This window comes from Malus sylvestris, chromosome 5, assembly GCF_916048215.2.
Source record: "Malus sylvestris chromosome 5, drMalSylv7.2, whole genome shotgun sequence".
Lineage (NCBI taxonomy): Eukaryota > Viridiplantae > Streptophyta > Magnoliopsida > Rosales > Rosaceae > Malus > Malus sylvestris.
The window spans coordinates 7,563,689-7,581,441 of record NC_062264.1 but is presented as its reverse complement, the minus strand read 5'-3'; the positions used below and the strand labels follow the sequence as shown (position 1 = coordinate 7,581,441).

Here is a 17,753-nt window from a genome sequence, read left to right as displayed (position 1 = left end):
GCACGATGAAACCAAATGTTCTTCACGCAAAAGCTGAGAAAAAACACTAGGAACGGGAGAATTGGCACCAAAATGTTGCGCAACGAATTCTTCGTACCTTAGTATTTTGCAACGACAGGCTTTGATTCCCTTGATTAGTCATTTAGCTGGAAGTGGGAGTTGGACTGAAAGAGAGAAGTGAATGGAAGAAGAAAATAGAGACGAAACTAATTGCTGAGAAGCGATGGTGACTTTTCTAAGATTTTCTGGAAAGCTACATTTTAATTTCCAAAAAAAAATTCGAGGAATGGTCCCTAAACTGTGATTGAATTGTAACTTTGGCCTTGAATTAAAAGTTTCATTACATTCAGTCCTTGAAATTGATAAAACTAGAAAATGATGCCCGCGCATTACTGCAAATTAAAAATTATATGAAAGATTATGTTTGAAAGATTGAAAAATTGCGTGGTAGAAGATTAATATTATTTACATTCAAAAAGTTAGAAAAAATTTATACACAAAATGTTTTTTTTCCTATTTACATGCATTTATGTTTATAGAGAAATTAATTTACCATTCTTTGTCTTAAGCAGCAAAATTCTCATTCCATCGGGTATCAAAATAAATTATATCAAGATAGAAGTGATATTCACCAATTGGAGTCCACGTAGTAAAAAGCCTTGTCAGAAAAAAAGGACACAAATTGAAAACATCACATAGTCACCATTTATTATCAAGCAAAAGCCCAGCAAGAGTTTACTTTGAAGTATACATATGTAAGAATAAAGTTTAGTGGATTTATACAGTATAGGTAAAGTTTTACGACATCAAATTCTTAAACTGATTTATATTAGAAATTAGCTACATATTGATCAAATATGAAACGATGATCATTTCAAAACACTACATAAAAAATGGTCATTGCACACAATAAATTATCTGTGCCATTTGAGGCCAAAGAGCATCAACATATGTGCTCATAGACCAATAGCAACAATGCAGCTACTATCTTAATGTCTGTGGTCTCTATGGGCGTCACCATTGCTAAAAGGATACAATAATGTATGTTGTGCTGAAAAGTGTAAGCACAAATAAAGGTCATTTTTTGCCGAGTTCTGACAAAATTGTCAGATGACTGCTGTCACCCATGTTAGCACATTTATTGTTATTGTGCCCAATATATCAACTATTTAAAAAAAAAAATTAAAAACCAAAATCACCTACAAATTGAGATTGAGGCCAAACAAAAAATTATTTTTTCTTAAAATTAAAACAGCCCACAACCACAAGCATCTATAATATTACAATTTACAAAGATATTCACAACCATTATATATAAAAACAACTAGAATTTTACATGTTCTATCCCCAACTAAAATAAAACTAAAATTATAGAGGTTTTAAGTGAATATCGGTTCTCTCAGGAATGAGAACATCAAATATTAAGGTTTTAAGTGAACCTGCACAATTCTTTTCTCATGTTCGAGTCGACAACCTGGTCAGGGGTGGCTTTGGTGGTTGATGGGTTTCGATGTGGCCATCTCGTATAGAGAGGGAAAAAAATGATTGCCTGCTTCTGAACAACTGGGTCGTTTTGATTGGCCCTGCAAAGTACCCCAAGCATCCATTTTTCTTGTACCAGCATCACCATGATGAAGCTCTTCTATAACCGCAGCAACTCCCCCATTCAAATCTGACCCTAAATCATAAAATAAAATAAAATAAAATTCAACATAAAAAGAAAAGGTCAGTAAGTATGATTCGAGTTCACGCTACTCAGGGTGACCGATGCTGTTAAGTTTATTCATCATTGCTCGATCACTCTTGTTAATTTTCATTTTCGTTTCGTTTTGTTTCGGCTTTTCTTTAACATCGTAGGCACACAAAACCAATCAAATTCATTCACCTACGTAAGTCACAAAAGCATGAATATTTTGTTTCAAATTTCAATCCCAAAAAACAAAACCAATCAAATTCATTCACCAATTGATGCACAAAGCACACAACTTTGTAACTCAATCCCTATTATTGCACACAAATTCTTGACTTTTAACACAAAGCCCACCTCCAATTCCACATAGCAAAAGCTGGGCAATCAATAATTTCAATCCTAACTAAAATTTTAACACAATTATAACCGAAACAACTCTAATCACTTTACCACAACAACAACAACAACAACAACAACAACAACAACAACAACAACAACAACAAAGCCTTTTCCCACTAAGTGGGGTCGGCTATATGAATCCTAGAACGCCATTGCGCTCGGTTTTGTGTCATGTCCTCCGTTAGATCCAAGTACTCTAAGTCTTTTCTTAGGGTCTCTTCCAAAGTTTTCCTAGGTCTTCCTCTACCCCTTCGGCCATGAACCTTTGTCCCGTAGTCACATCTTCGAACCGGAGCGTCAGTAGGCCTTCTTTGCACATGTCCAAACCACCGTAACCGATTTTCTCTCATCTTTCCTTCAATTTCGGCTACTCCTACTTTACCTCGGATATCCTCATTCCCAATCTTATCCTTTCTCGTGTGCCCACACATCCCACGAAGCATCCTCATCTCCGCTACACCCATTTTGTGTACGTGTTTATGCTTCACCGCCCAACATTCTGTGCCATACAGCATCGCTGGCCTTATTGCTGTCCTATAAAATTTTCCCTTGAGCTTCAGTGGCCTACGACGGTCCCACAACACGCCGGATGCACTCTTCCACTTCCTCCATCCAGCTTGTATTCTATGGTTGAGATCTCCATCTAATTCTCCTTTCTTTTGCAAGATAGATCCTAGGTAGCGAAAACGGTCGCTTTTTGTGATTTTCGCTAGATTGCTCCGGTCATTAGTGTGGATAAGTATATAAATGGATAGAGACAGGAAAGCAAACACAAGATGTACGTGGTTCACCCAGATTGGCTACGTCCACGGAATATAGGAGTTCTCATTAATTGTGAAGGGTTAACACAAGTACATAGGTTCAAGCTCTCCTTTAGTGAGTACAAATGAATGATTTAGTACAAATGACATTAGGAAATATTGTGGGAGAATGATCTCATAATCACGAAACTTCTAAGTACCGAAGTGTGGTATTGTCTTCACTTGCCTTATCTGTCTCATAGGTAGATGTGGCATCTTCTCTGGAAGTACTCTTCCTCCATCCAGGGGTGGTATCTTTAACTGGTGGAGATGCACAAGGTAATGTATCAATTTCACTTGAAGCTTACTTGTAGTTTCAGGCTTGGTCAAGCGCGATACAAACTATGTAGTAGGAGTCCCCCAAGTCGCCGAGCTAGGGGATCTGCTGAAAGAGGTGACAGACAAGGTAAGCAATCAGAGCTCCAAGCAATCAGTCCCATATCAGAAGTTTGATTTCGAGTTCCGGCTGATTGTTCTCATTCTCCCTATCTTGCAGGCAGCATGAAGGATAAAGAGAAGAAAAATGAGAAGAGATGATATGAGATACTTTTGCTTTTGAAGAAGTAACTTTCCACGGGCTTATTCTTGAACTGGGCTGGAGGGTTTTCTGGTTTCCTCCAGAGTATAAGGCCGACTGAAGAATTTGAGGGTCAAAACAAGTCCATCAAATCTAGAGTACGTTCGACCCTGCTGATATGGGATACTTTTGCTTTTGACAAAATAGTGGATGTATCGGCACGTGTGCTGTTACGCTTGTCTCCACATGCTTCCTTGTATCCTTCTCACTTGCCCTATCTGTTCCTCAGGCAAATACGGTATCTTTCCTGGAAGCATAAGATGTTGAAGATGAGTACTCGAGAGCAATGCCAGGTAAGTAATCAGGTAAGGGGTTCCAGGCAGTCAGTTCCTGACTGAAAGCTTGATTCCAAGTGCTGACTGATTGCTCTCTTTCTCCTTGTCTTGCAGGTAAGAACAAGGCCAAAGGAAAAGACAGGGAAAAAGCATGATATGGGATACTCTTGCTTTTAACCCTGATGATATGAGATATTCTTGCTCTAGTATAGCTTGTTTGCAGAGGTATTATCGGGGGGAAAGAAAGCTGAATATTTCGAAAGGCTTCGTTGGGAGTGCCCTCTCAGATATGAGGAAGGGTTGAGCATTTTTGCAGGTCTGCCTGTTCGTTGGGGATGGAGGTCGACATATATAGAAGTCTCCCTAACAACAAGTAGTAATGCTATTCCTTTACCCTGCTTGGTCATAGCACGGTAGTGGGAGCTGCCAGCTTCACATGTTTTAACTCTGTCAGAGCACTTTGAAAAAATGGTCTGTGGTATCTGGAAAGCTGATGTTGCGTGTGAAGATTACAGACAAGCTTTATCCAAGAAGGTCTGGCTCTCGAAGTTGAGAAAGTGGTGCCTCTTCGGTTTTCGAACAAGCAATCCTGTCGGGGATCTGGCTCTCGAGATTCGAAGAACGATGCCTCTTCGATTTTTGAGAAAGCAATCCTGCTGGGGGTCTGGCTCTCGAGATTCGGAGAGCAGTGTCTCTACGAGTTTTGAGAAAGTAATCATGTTGGGAGTCTGGCTCTCGAGATTCGGAGGGCGGTGCCTCTTCGATTTTGGAGCAAGCAATCTTGTTGGGAGTGTTTTCTCGAATGTGAGTAAAGGTTGGGAATGTTTGCTAGTCTACCTTGCCACGGAGCACAGAGGTTGACACACATGGACTTTCCAATTATCCAGCAGTGGTACTGTTCCTTTACCCTTGTGGGTAATAATATGGTAGCTAGACCTTCAAAATTTATGTGTCTAAACTTTGTTAGTGCTGTTTCTTTGCTATTCTTTTACCCTTCTTGGTCAGAGCGATGTAGTGGGAGCTGCAAGCTTCACGTGTCTCAACTTTGTCAGAGAACTTTGGCAAAGTTATTTGTGGTACCCATGAGTTAATGTTGCGTGTGGAAAGTGGGTGATTGAACAGTAAAATTCATATGCTTTCTACTTCACCAGAAATCTTCGACAGAATGCCCGTAATTTCCGCAAAGCTGAGTGTGCGTGTGACAGGTGCTGACAAGGTTGAAAAAGTAGGTGCCTCTTCGATTTCTGAGATCGGCCCTCGTGGTCTCTGAGCAGCCCAGCTTTTGAAAAAGCAAGCGCCTCTTCGATTTCTGAGATCGGCCTTCGTGGTCTTTGAGCAGCCCAGCTTTTGAGAAAGCAAACGCCTCTTCGATTTCTGAGATCGACCCTCGTGGTCTCTGAGCAGCCCAGCTTTTGAGAAAGTAAAAGCCTATTCGATTTCTGAGCAGGCACCTCTTCGATTTCTGAAGCTCCGTCGAGTGCAGATTTTTATAGAGGCTGGCATTAAGTTCCAAAGCACACTTGAATCTCCACCAGTAGAAGCTCCATTCTTGCACTTATAAGATCTTGATTTGTCCGACCTCTTCTCTTCAACACATTTGAAAATGTCTGGCCCCTCCGACCGTCGTTTTGACTTGAACCTTGTTGAAGAGGCAGCCACGCCTTCTCCAGACAACATATGGCGCCCATCCTTCGTCTCCCCTACTGGTCCTCTTACCGTTGGGGATTCCGTGATGAAGAATGATATGACCGCTGCGGTGGTGGCCAGGAACCTTCTCACTCCCAAAGATAACAGACTACTTTCCAAACGGTCTGATGAGTTGGCTGTTAAGGATTCTCTGGCTCTCAGTGTTCAGTGTGCAGGTTCTGTGTCTAATATGGCCCAACGCCTATTTGCTCGAACCCGCCAAGTTGAATCATTGGCAGCTGAAGTGATGAGTCTCAAACAGGAGATTAGAGGGCTCAAGCATGAGAATAAACAGTTGCACCGGCTTGCACATGACTATGCTACAAACATGAAGAGGAAGCTTGACCAGATGAAGGAATCTGATGGTTAGGTTTTACTTGATCATCAGAGGTTTGTGGGTTTGTTCCAAAGGCATTTATTGCCTTCGTCTTCTGGGGCTGTACCGCGTAATGAAGCTCCAAATGATCCCCCTCTAGTGCCTTCTCTTTCTGGGGCTCTACCGACTGCTGAGACTTCTCCTAAGCAACCTTTGTGAAGGCTCAATCTTGTTTGTTTATTTTGACTCATGTATATGTACATATTTGTAACTTATCGGGGATATCAATAAATAAGCTTTGCTTCATTTCAACGTATTGTGTTAAATACACCAAAGCCTTCTTCGCTAAGTTCTTTGAATTTTTCTTTTGTTGAAGCTATGTTGAAGCTTTGTGAGTGGAGCATGTAGGTTGAGGTAGTGTTCCCTTAATTTCCCGAGTGAGGAAAACTTCTCAGTTGGAGACTTGGGAAATCCAAGTCACTGAGTGGGGTCGGCTATATGAATCTTAAAACGCCATTGTGCTCGGTCCTGTGTCATGTCATCCGTTAGATCTAAGTACTCTAAGTCTTTTCTTAGAGTCTCTTCCAAAGTTTTCCTAGGTCTTCCTCTACCCCTTCGGCCCTGAACCTCTGTCTCATAGTCGCATCTTCTAATCGGAGCGTCAGTAGGCCTTCTTTGCACATATCCAAACCACCGTAACCGATTTTCTCTCATATTTCCTTCAATTTCGGCTACTCCTACTTTACCCCGGATATCCTCATTCCTAATCTTATCCTTTCTCGTGTGCCCACACATCCAACGAAGCATCCTCATCTTCGCTACACCCATTTTGTGTACGTGTTGATGCTTCACAGCCCAACATTCTGTGCCATACAGCATCGCCGACCTTATTGCCGTCCTATAAAATTTTCCCTTGAGCTTCAGTGGCATACGACGGTCACACAACATGCCGGATGCACTCTTCCACTTCATCCATCCAGCTTGTATTCTATGGTTTAGATCTCCATCTAATTCTCCGTTATTTTGCAAGATAGATCCTAGGTAACGAAAACGGTCGCTCTTTGGTATTTCTTGATCTCCGATCCTCACCCCTAACTCGTTTTGGCCTCCATTTGCACTGAACTTGCACTCCATATATTCTGTCTTTGATCGGCTTAGGATAAGACCTTTAGATTCCAACACTTCTCTCCAAAGGTTAAGCTTTGCATTTACACATTCCTGAGTTTCATCTATCAACACTATATCGTCTGTGAAAAGCATACACCAAGGAATATCATCTTGAATATGTCCTGTTAACTCATCCATTACCAACGCAAAAAGGTAAGGACTTAAGGATGAGCCTTGATGTAATCCTACAGTTATGAGAAAGTTTTCGGTTTGTCCTTCATGAGTTCTTACGGCAGTCTTTGCTCCTTCATACATATCCTTTATAGCTTGGATATATGCTACTCGTACTCCTTTCTTCTCTAAAATCCTCCAAAGAATGTCTCTTGGGACCATATCATACGCTTTTTCCAAATCTATAAAGACCATGTGTAAATCCTTTTCCCCATCTCTATATCTTTCCATCAATCTTCATAAGAGATAGATTGCCTCCATGGTTGAGCGCCCTGGCATGAACCCGAATTGGTTGTCCGAAACCCGTGTCTCTTGCCTCAATCTATGTTCAATGACTCTCTCCCAGAGCTTCATTGTATGACTCATTAGCTTAATACCCCTATAGTTCATGCAATTTTGTACGTCGCCCTTATTCTTGTAGATAGGCACTAAAGTGCTCTTTCGCCACTCATTTGGCATCTTCTTTGTTTTCAAAATCCTATTGAAAAGGTCAGTGAGCCATGCTAGACCTGTCTCTCCCAAGACTTTCCACACTTCGATCGGTATATCATCTGGGCCCACTGTTTTTTTATGCTTCATCTTCTTCAAAGCTACAACCACTTCTTCCTTCCTGATTCGACGATAAAAGGAGTAGTTTCTACACTCTTCTGAGTTACTCAACTCCCCTAAAGAAGCACTCATTTCATGTCCTTCATTGAAAAGATTATGAAAATAACCTCTCCATCTGTCTTTGACCGCGTTCTCTGTAGCAAGAACCTTTCCATCCTCATCCTTGATACACCTCACTTGGTTTAGGTCCCTTGTCTTCTTTTCCCTTGCTCTAGCTAGTTTATAGATATCCAACTCTCCTTCTTTGGTATCTAGTCGCTTATACATATCGTCATAAGCCACTAACTTAGCTTCTCTCATAGCTTTCTTCGCCTCTTGCTTTGCTTTTCTATACCTTTCACCATTTTCATCGGTCCTATCCTTGTATAAGGCTTTACAACATTCCTTCTTAGCCTTCACCTTTGTTTGTACCTCCTCATTCCACCACCAAGATTCCTTCTGGTGTGGAGCAAAGCCCTTGGACTCTCCTAATACCTCTTTTGCTACTTTTCGGATACAACTAGCCATGGAATCCCACCTTTGGCTAGCTTCCCCCTCTCTATCCCACACACACTGGGTGATTACTTTCTCTTTGAAAATGGCTTGTTTTTCTTCTTTTAGATTCCACCATCTAGTCCTTGGGCACTTCCAAGTCTTGTTTTTTTTTTTCTCACTCTTTTGATATGTACATCCATCACCAACAAGCGATGTTGATTAACCAAGCTCTCTCCCGGTATAACTTTGCAATCCTTACAAGTTATACGATCCCCTTTCCTCATTAGAAGAAAATCTATTTGTGTTTTTGACGACCCACTCTTGTAGGTGATCACATGTTCTTCTCTCTTCTTAAAGAAGGTGTTGGCTAAGAAAAGATCATATGCCATTGCAAAATCCAAGATAGCTTCCCCATCCTCGTTTCTCTCCCCAAAACCATGGCCACCATGAAAACCTCCATAGTTGCCTGTCTCCCTGCCCACGTGTCCATTTAAATCTCATCCTATAAATAACTTCTCCGTCTGAGCAATTCCTTGCACCAAGTCTCCAAGGTCTTCCCAAAATTTCTCCTTTGAACTCGTATCCAACCCTACTTGAGGTGCGTACGCACTAATCACATTGATACGTTCTTGTCCTATTACAATCTTGATTGCCATGATTCTATCTCCTACCCTCTTGACATCTACAACATCTTGTGTCAAGGTCTTGTCCACGATGATGCCAACACCGTTTCTCGTTCTATTTGTGCCCGAATACCAAAGTTTAAACCCTGCGTTTTCTAGATCCTTTACCTTACGACCAACCCACTTAGTTTCTTGTAGGCACATAATATTTATCCTTCTCCTCACCATAACTTCCACTACTTCAATAGATTTTCCCGTTAAGGTTCCTATATTCCACGTTCCTAAACGCATTCTGCTTTCTTGAACTTTACCCTTCTGTCCTAGCTTCTTCACCCTCCCCCGTCTAATAGGATCAAAGTACTTCTTTTGTGTGTCCCGTGTAAAGTTGATAGAAGCATATGCTCCCAAACAACTTTGAGTGGAGTCGTTCGAAAAGAAGTTTCTATGGCCCCCTTGCTCATTTAACACTGCATCCGGGTGCCGATGGAGATACAGCGACCCTTGCTCATTTATCACTGTGCTCGGGCCACACAGCGCGCCACTTACGGGTGACGCCCTAGCTTTAGCACGATTTCGTTCTAGATTCATTTTCATAAGGATTCGACGTAACCATGGAGTGCCGGCTGTCGACTACCTGACGCCCTCCCCCTTCTCCTTTATTCGGGCTTGGGACCGGCAATGTGAGATAAACTTACACAGGCGGAGTTAACTCTAATCACTTTACCAAAAAAAAAAAAAAGGATAGATAGAAAGTGGATGTACCTGCAATACGAAACTGGCTGAAGTGAAGAACACAAAGATTTGTGCTTTACTGCTCAAATTTGTAGAGTGAGAGAAAGTACCCAGAACCAAAATCATATTAGGGTTGAGAAATTGGAATTTATTAGAATTAGGGATTCATTAATACAACTATGCCTCAGCCCAATTCTATTTTTTTTTTCATTTGGCCTAAAATAGAAAAAACCAAAAACTTCAAGTTAAAAAAATTAGAGAAATAAATCTGAAATTTTAGAGAGTCAAAGTGAGGAGAGAGAAATAGGCGGAGGACCTTGGGCGAGGAGTCCATTGACAACTTCGTTGGGGAGGACCTGAGCGCAGTTTTTCACAATCTCTTTTAAGCTTTGCACCAAAAATTAAAAGCAACATATCATGATTGAAGAACACAACAGCTAAAGAGCACTGCGGCAATTCCATCAAGTAACATGACCAGTATAGCCAAGCAAGAGGGAAATATGGAGTCCTCACCTCAGGCTCGTGTGAAGAAGCAGAGCTGGAGGACTCCGCCACAGTTCGAGATGGAGCTGGACGGGTTCAACTGCTATAAAACTCTTGTGTCTCGTTAACTACAGCAAGTTGAGGTAGGTGGAAAAATGATAAGAATGGCGAAGGAGGTGAGATAAGGGAGACGGCAACGAAACCATTTGTGTCGTGGGTCATCGAGAGAAACGATCAGCTTCATCACTAGCTTGGGCCCTATCACCCATCGACGCCACTACTACTTCTCTCTTCGTCGTCCCATATGCCGTTCTCATACCTATAAAAGACACAAAACCCAAACAAAATCATATGTTTCTTAGATCTGAAATTGAAGAAATTTGGCTATGAATTTGTAGAAACTAACTTGAGGATCGAAAAGATGATGGGAAGAGGATTATGAAGGTATAATTTGACGGTCTGTGTTGACAAGTGGAAGGCGGCGCTATTGCCTGAAATACAAGAAGAAGAGGAAGGATATGGGAATGAGAGTGAAGGGGAAGGAAGAGGAAGGGAAGAGACAGAAGACTAATAACCTTTTTTCATCTTCAAGTTTTTCATATTTTTTTATTGTTATTTTGCACAAAAGGCACAATTATTTTTATACGTGCCATTTGAAATCTAAAAAGTATATAGTACAAATAATTCAAAATGTACATTTGATTTAAATATATACCAAATATTAGGGCATAAAATTTAATACTAAACGTTTGGGTCAAAAAAATAACTTTTATTTTGTTTGTACTATACTTAGGGCCTTCGTATTTAGACCTCATATAAATACTCGGGGGACTCAAATATAATTATGTAATAAATGAAGGGGCAAATATATAATAAATAAAGGGGCAAATATGTAATAAGTGAGGAGCCCTTATTCTATAAAAGGACTCCTCACTCTCCTCATTAGGGGAGGTGAAGGTTTAGGCTATGGGAAGAGAGAAAATAGGCTAGAGAGCACACTGCCTCTAGCCTTCTTGTATATTCACCATTCAGAGTGAAACAATATCAATATCAGTGTGGACGTAGCCCAAACATTGGGGTGAACCAGGATACATCTTGTGTTTTTTACTTTCTTGCAGATTCACGGTCGGATTTACGTTGTTCCAAGACCCCTCCGGTTTATGCATCAACATTTGGCGTCGTCTGTGGGAAACGACACGAAAAACTATGTCGGTTCTCTTTCATTTTTTCATCAAATCTCACACTGTCCACCGTGAATTTGCAGAAACCCAAGAACCAAAAAGCACCCAACCAGTCAATTTTGAGAAAACAAATATGCTCGTTTGAGTTGTCTGACCAAGCAAACCGTTTTCATGAAAGCTCCAGTGGACAGACAAAGTAGAAGATATATTTTCTCTAGAGAAAGAAGCAACAGCAACACATTCCCGTGCGCCCCCGATTTTCAGTATCATCAGGGTTCGCATGAGGCTCCTCCACTGCAGTACCATCACGACCACCTTGTCTCTGCTGACTTCAGCAGCAACTGTAGCAGCGGCTGCAGCAGCCACGGAGCCTCGCCGATCAGCAATAGGGCTCACGAGTTATACGGAAACCTGGCCCCTCCGCCCTCCAAGCCCTAAACCCGCTTCTCTATCCCGAACCCATTTCACACATTTACATAGTAGAGAGAGAAACAAGAGAGAGAGAGAGTTGGAATATTGGGTGTGTTGAGAGGAACGATGGGTGTGCCAGCGGTGATGACGATGGGGAAGGGAGGGAGTCCGAGGAGTCCAGAGGCGAAGCTGGGAATACAGGTAGAGGATTTGTGGGACGATCAAGAGCCACAACTGAGTCCAATTGAGAAGCTCAATGCTTGCTTTGAGGGTGTCCCTGTTTCTGCTTTCCTTCATGCTCTTGAGAATCAAGTGATTGAGATAAAGTTAGACACTAGTTTAGCAGAAGCTGTTAAAATCCTGTCCCAACATAAAATTCTTAGTGCATCGGTGGTGGATGTCGATGCCCCTGAGGACGCTAGCTGGATCGACAAATACATCGGTATTGTTGAGTTTGCCAGAATTGTTATGTGGATCCTGCATCAGTCAGAACCACCGTCCCCAGTTACGAAGCTGGGAATTGACGGGGGGAAGGGCGAAATTTTACATAACAAAAAGTCTTAAAAAAATGTTGACAATAAAATCATTTTAGATAGTAGACAATATTAATGTCTGTTATAACTCGTACCTAAAAAAATAAATGTATTCATTGTGAAATGACCAAATACCCTTAGTTAAGATGTGTTGAATAAATATAGACCTCTGAGTTTAAATTCAATTTCTTATGTTTTCTTATTTTATTAATTATTTTTCATACTCACGAATGTATGGACAAAAGCATAATCAAATTCAAAGTTATCACGGTTGAGTTGTGATTTTTGGGAAGGGCATACTGATATGATACAAAATATGGTGGGTCTTAAATAAGAAAAGAAAGAAATATAACAAAGACAAAAGTATAATAATAAAAAGAAAAACTAATGAAAATGATTTGAAAATTTTGAGTTTTAACGATAAAGAAAAAATAAAGGGTAAAGTGAATTGTACCAGGTTTGACTTTTTAATGTAAAAATGTGATTTTTCATTAAAGTGAACAGTACCACGAACTTTTCGTTAAAACTCTCGTAATAAAATATGGTGGAATACAAATAAATCGTTAAAAAGGAAATAAGGATAATAAAGAGAGATTGAAGATGGCGGGGTAAGAGAAAAAATGGGGAAATGAGACGAAATGTTAGCAAGATGGTGGGGTCAGTTGAGATAGAGGAAATAAGATGAACAAATGAAAAATAAGCAAAAACCAAACGGCGCCGTGTGGAAATATCAAGACCATCATCTTCTTCGCGTGTTGCAGATGTGCTCTGCAACTACACTTTTTAGATTCTGTTCTAAACATAACCAAGTTTTGCTGCCCAGCTCCCTCTAGTCCTGCCTAATCTCGCCTAGATCCGATTGACCAGAGGGGCGACTACTCGCTCCTAGACTACTTTTCTGGTGAGAGGAGGGGCTGAACCGCGCTCCAGTCGTGTTTTTCCGGCTAGGGGAGTGGCGGCCGCCAATCCTCGCCCTCACGTGGCTTCGCCATTGATCGTCCCCGAGGACCCTGACTAGTCCATCTAGTGCAACTGCTATCGCAGCAGTCACTAGGACTGAAAGGTCTTGATCTTGCAGGACTTGATTTCGACTCTGAATTTGCCGTAACAACTTCAGGAAGTTTTTCAAGGCTTTGACCTCTCCGATTCCGCCTCCTCATCCTCCGACGCTCAGTCCGCTGCAGCGTCCCCAAAGATGACACCCGCAGAGATATGGAGCTACCTCTGGATTCATTTCCTAATTTCCCTGTCCAAGGAGCTAAGCTTGGCCAAAGCCCAGTCTATGATTGTCTTACCAAGTCAACTCAGAACATCTGACTCGTCCTCGACCAAATGTGAGGCGCCCGACCCCAAGCTTAATTACCGGCTGGTGATCGGCATCCTGAGCCACCACGGCGTCGTATATCGCAGCTTCATATGTTAAGTTCGTCGAATCGGCTGGCGCTCTTGTTATTCTTCTCATCTATAATGAGCTGCATGATATTCTTTTCCAGAAGCTCGATCTCGTTAATGGCGTGCTTTTCACCAGAGGATGAGCTAAACGTGGGTTGTACTAGTTGTTGAAAGAATATTTCAGAAAAGGAAAAGGGAAGAAATGAATAGAAAGAAGAAGTGACAGGAATAAAAGTAGAAAGCCAATGAGCTGGAAATGCAAGTGCGGGAGATCATTGCAAGCATCCAATGTAGTCTCCTCAGATTCCATGGGCATCGACCACCAGTAAAGTGAAAGCAGAAAGCAGAAAGCAAAAGTAGAAAAAGGGAGGAAAATAATGAAAAAGGAAAAGATGTCTGGAGATGGAGAAAAGCCAAGGAAGTGGAAAGCATGGCACACCCATACTTACTATCATTGATGAATATTTTATTAAGTTGTCTTCTGCAAATTGGAGTAATTATTGTATAATTATACTGATGTGTAAAGAAGACAACATAACAAAAAAAAAAGTACGTCCAGTACTCCAAAATTATTCGGCAGCCTGCCGTTATTATCACCAACCAAGTGATCACAACTACGTCCAGTACTCCAAAATTATTTGGCAGCCTGCCACTATTATCACCAACCAGGTGATCAAAAGTACGTTCAGTACTCCAAAATTATTCGGCAGCCTACCGCTATTATCATCAACCAGGTGATCAAAAGTATGTCCAGTACACCAAAATTATTCGGCAGCCTGCCGCTATTATCACCAACTAGGTGATCAAAAGTACGTCCAGTACTCCAAAAATTATACATGAGCATCACTCATGTCAATCATACATAAACATTCATGAGCATCACTCATGTCAATCATACATAAACATTCAGGAGCATCACTCATATCAACATTCATGACATCACTCATGTCAACATTCATGAGCATCACTCATGTCAACATCCATGAGCATCACTCATGTCAATCAACATAAACATTCATGAGCATCACTCATGTCAATCAGCTTTAAAAACTTCATTTACAAAAGCTCCAGCTTTAAAGCTTCACTTTTAAAGCTTCACCTACAAAGCTTCAGTGCATGGTATACAAAGACCACCTCCGAACAACCGCCACTTCGGCCCATACATGGATTGAATTTGAAGTCTCCAGCTAACAGACTCTATTGACTGAAGACTTAGGGGAATACACTATGTACCATATATTGGGCTTCCGCAACTGGGCCTCATGAAAAATACTTGGGGGACTTAGCCCATCATTTATGTATTGAGAAGCAAACCCTTATTCTATAAAAGGGACTCCGTCACTTTCATTAGAGAGCACCCATTATTCATGTATTGAGGAGCGATCCCTTATTTTATAAAAGGGACTCCCTCACCTTCATTAGAGAGCATCGCCGCTAGCAGAGCAACCGCCTCGCCGCGAGCATCACTCCTAACCCAACACTTATGTATTGAGGAGTGAGCCCTTATTTTATAAAAGGGACTTCCTCACCATCATTAGAGAGCATCGCCGCATACTGAGCAACCGCCTCGCCACGACCATCCACTCTAGCCCATCATTTATGTATTGAGGAGCGAGCCCTTATTCTATAAAAGGGACTCCCTCACCATCAACGTCACAAGCCGAGCCAACTAAGGCAACATAAGCCACAAGCCGAGCAGTCTCGCAACATGTGCTACTTCTAGTTGAACATTATTTGACATTGAGCACCGTTTAATATCAAGTATCAGTTCTAGACGACAACTAGTTACTTCGGCCCACATATGGACAGAATTTCAAGTCTCCAGCCAAAAGACTCTCATGACTGAAGACTTGGGGGACTACTGTTTGTACTATACTTAAGGCCTCCATATTTAGACATCGTATAAATACTCAGGGGACTAAAATGTAATTATGTAATAAATGAAGGGGCAAATATGTAATAAGTGAGGAGCCTTTATTCCATAAAAGGACTCCTCACTTTCTTCATTAGGGGAGGTGAAGGTTTAGGCTATGGAAAGAAAGAAAATAGGCTAGAGAGCACACTGCCTCTAGCCTTCTTATATATTCACCATTCAGAGTGAAACAATATCAACATCAGTGTGGACGTAGCCAAAACATTGGGGTGAACCACGATACATCTTGTGTTCTTTACTTTCTTGCAGATTCACGGTCGGATTTACGTTGTTCCAAGACCCATCCGGTTTTGTGCATCAACATATTTAAATATATTTAATCATAAAATACAAAACTGGATAGCCATGATCAAGGGATCCCGACGAGGATCCTTTTTCCTATATTAAACTGGATAGCCATGATACATGAATAGGTGTTACTCATGACTTGTGGGATCCCTCGAGAAACAATTACATTTGTCTTTAACCAAATGAGAATTAAAAGACGATTTGAATTCACTATTGCATCAGTACTAATTGTATGTCCACTACCTAGCTAATTAGAACCTAATAAATCGCACTAGTATATCCACATAAGTACAATGGGTGATGAGGCTAATTGATTAGATTAATAATTTAAAGGTGGGATTAATTAAATAGTCGTTGATTATTAGTTAATTAAACTAGTACAAATATGTACTGAAGTGGGTATTAATTTAGGTTATTTGGTTACCAAGATCAAATGCATATGTGGATCAATTGAGTTTTCGAGTGAGGTTTGAATATATTTGTAGAAATTTATAAATTAATGTTTTAAAATCGATTCACATATGTTGTCCTATAGTCATTCGTACGAGTTTCACAGCTTATCGATTTATGGTACCACCCGGTACACAAAATGATATGGTATTTATAGGAAACAACACACTAATCAGATTATTATACAATTTATTATATAGGAAGGAGCATTGCGGCCAGCGTTTATGGGAAAATAGCAATGAGAAGCACGAAAGCTTAAAGTCGACTTGATATATTTATGAAACACCGATAAAGTGGATCGAAACTTACACCAAAATGATTCCAGATTAATCCCAAAAATTGAAATTTGTTTATACCATATTTAGGGCCTCGTATTTAGATCTCGTACAAATACTCGGGGGACTTAAATGTAATTATATGATAAAGGAAGGGGGCAAATATGTAATAAGTGAGGAGTCATTATTCTATAAAAGAACCCCTCACTCTCACAATTGGGGGAGACCATTTCTTAAGTCTTCTCACCCCTCTCACATCCCCTCTCATATTCAGAGGTTATCTCCCTCACCTCTCAGATAAATACATAATCAGTGTGGACGTAGCCCAAACATTGGGGTGAACCACGATACATCTTGTGTTATTTACATTTTATGCAGATTCACGGTCGGATTTACATTGTTCCAAGACCTCAGGTTTTGTGCATCAACATCTGGCGCCGTCTGTGCTTTTGGTTGAACATGCCGAAAGCAAAAGCAGAAAAGCAGAAAGAAAAGTACTCTGATGGGGTTTTACAGCTGGAGTACACCAGCTTGTGTTCAAACAGCAAAAAAAAAAGGAGGAGGCATATATACCAAAGCTGCTTATGTCGGTGTAGATCTTGTCGGCAAGGTTGAAAGAAATATTTCCGAGGATGACCCAAGAAACCCAGCTGTGATAGCTGATAATTGCCTGCTTACTTCCTCAACTAATACGGAAGCGTTGTCTGCCATCTGCCAAAAGGGAAAAGAGAAAGCAAAAGAGAAAGCAAAAGCAAGGAATAAACACCCCACCAGAATGATGTGATTTACTTTTCTTAGCAGATGTATGATGTGATTTATTTTTCTTATCCTTCGGAGACATCTGTATAAACCCCATCAGAGGGTAATAAAAAAAAAAAAAGGCAAAGCCCAAAATAAATAGGCTGGAATGTTGTGTAGAGAGCGAAGACCCATAAGCCCAAAATAGCTCAAACCAGGCGATCAAAAGTACGCCCAGTACTTCATAATTATTCGACAACCTGCCACTATTACCACCAACCAGGTGATCAAAAGTACGCCAAGTACTCCACAATTATTTGGCAACATGCCGCTATTACCACCAACTAACCTGCCGCTATTACCACCAACCAGGAGATCAAAAGTATGCCCAGTACTCCATAATTATTCGGCAACCTGCCGCTATTACCACCAACCAGGTGATCAAAAGTACGTCCAGTACTCCCAAATTATACATGAGCATTACTCATGTCAATTATACATAACATTCATGAGCATCACTCATGTCAACATTCATGAGCATCACTCATGT

The 17,753-nt window shown here is 41.0% G+C and overlaps 1 long non-coding RNA gene across 1 annotated transcript; it reads right to left on the bottom strand.

Moving 5' to 3' along the window:
* Positions 1–1,220: 1,220 nt before the first annotated feature.
* Positions 1,221–9,793, bottom strand: LOC126622122 (uncharacterized). Its single transcript, XR_007623339.1, has 2 exons — positions 9,550–9,793; positions 1,221–1,678 (listed from the first exon to the last, which is right to left on the bottom strand). It is a non-coding gene; the product is annotated as an uncharacterized LOC126622122 (long non-coding RNA).
* Positions 9,794–17,753: the final 7,960 nt, after the last annotated feature.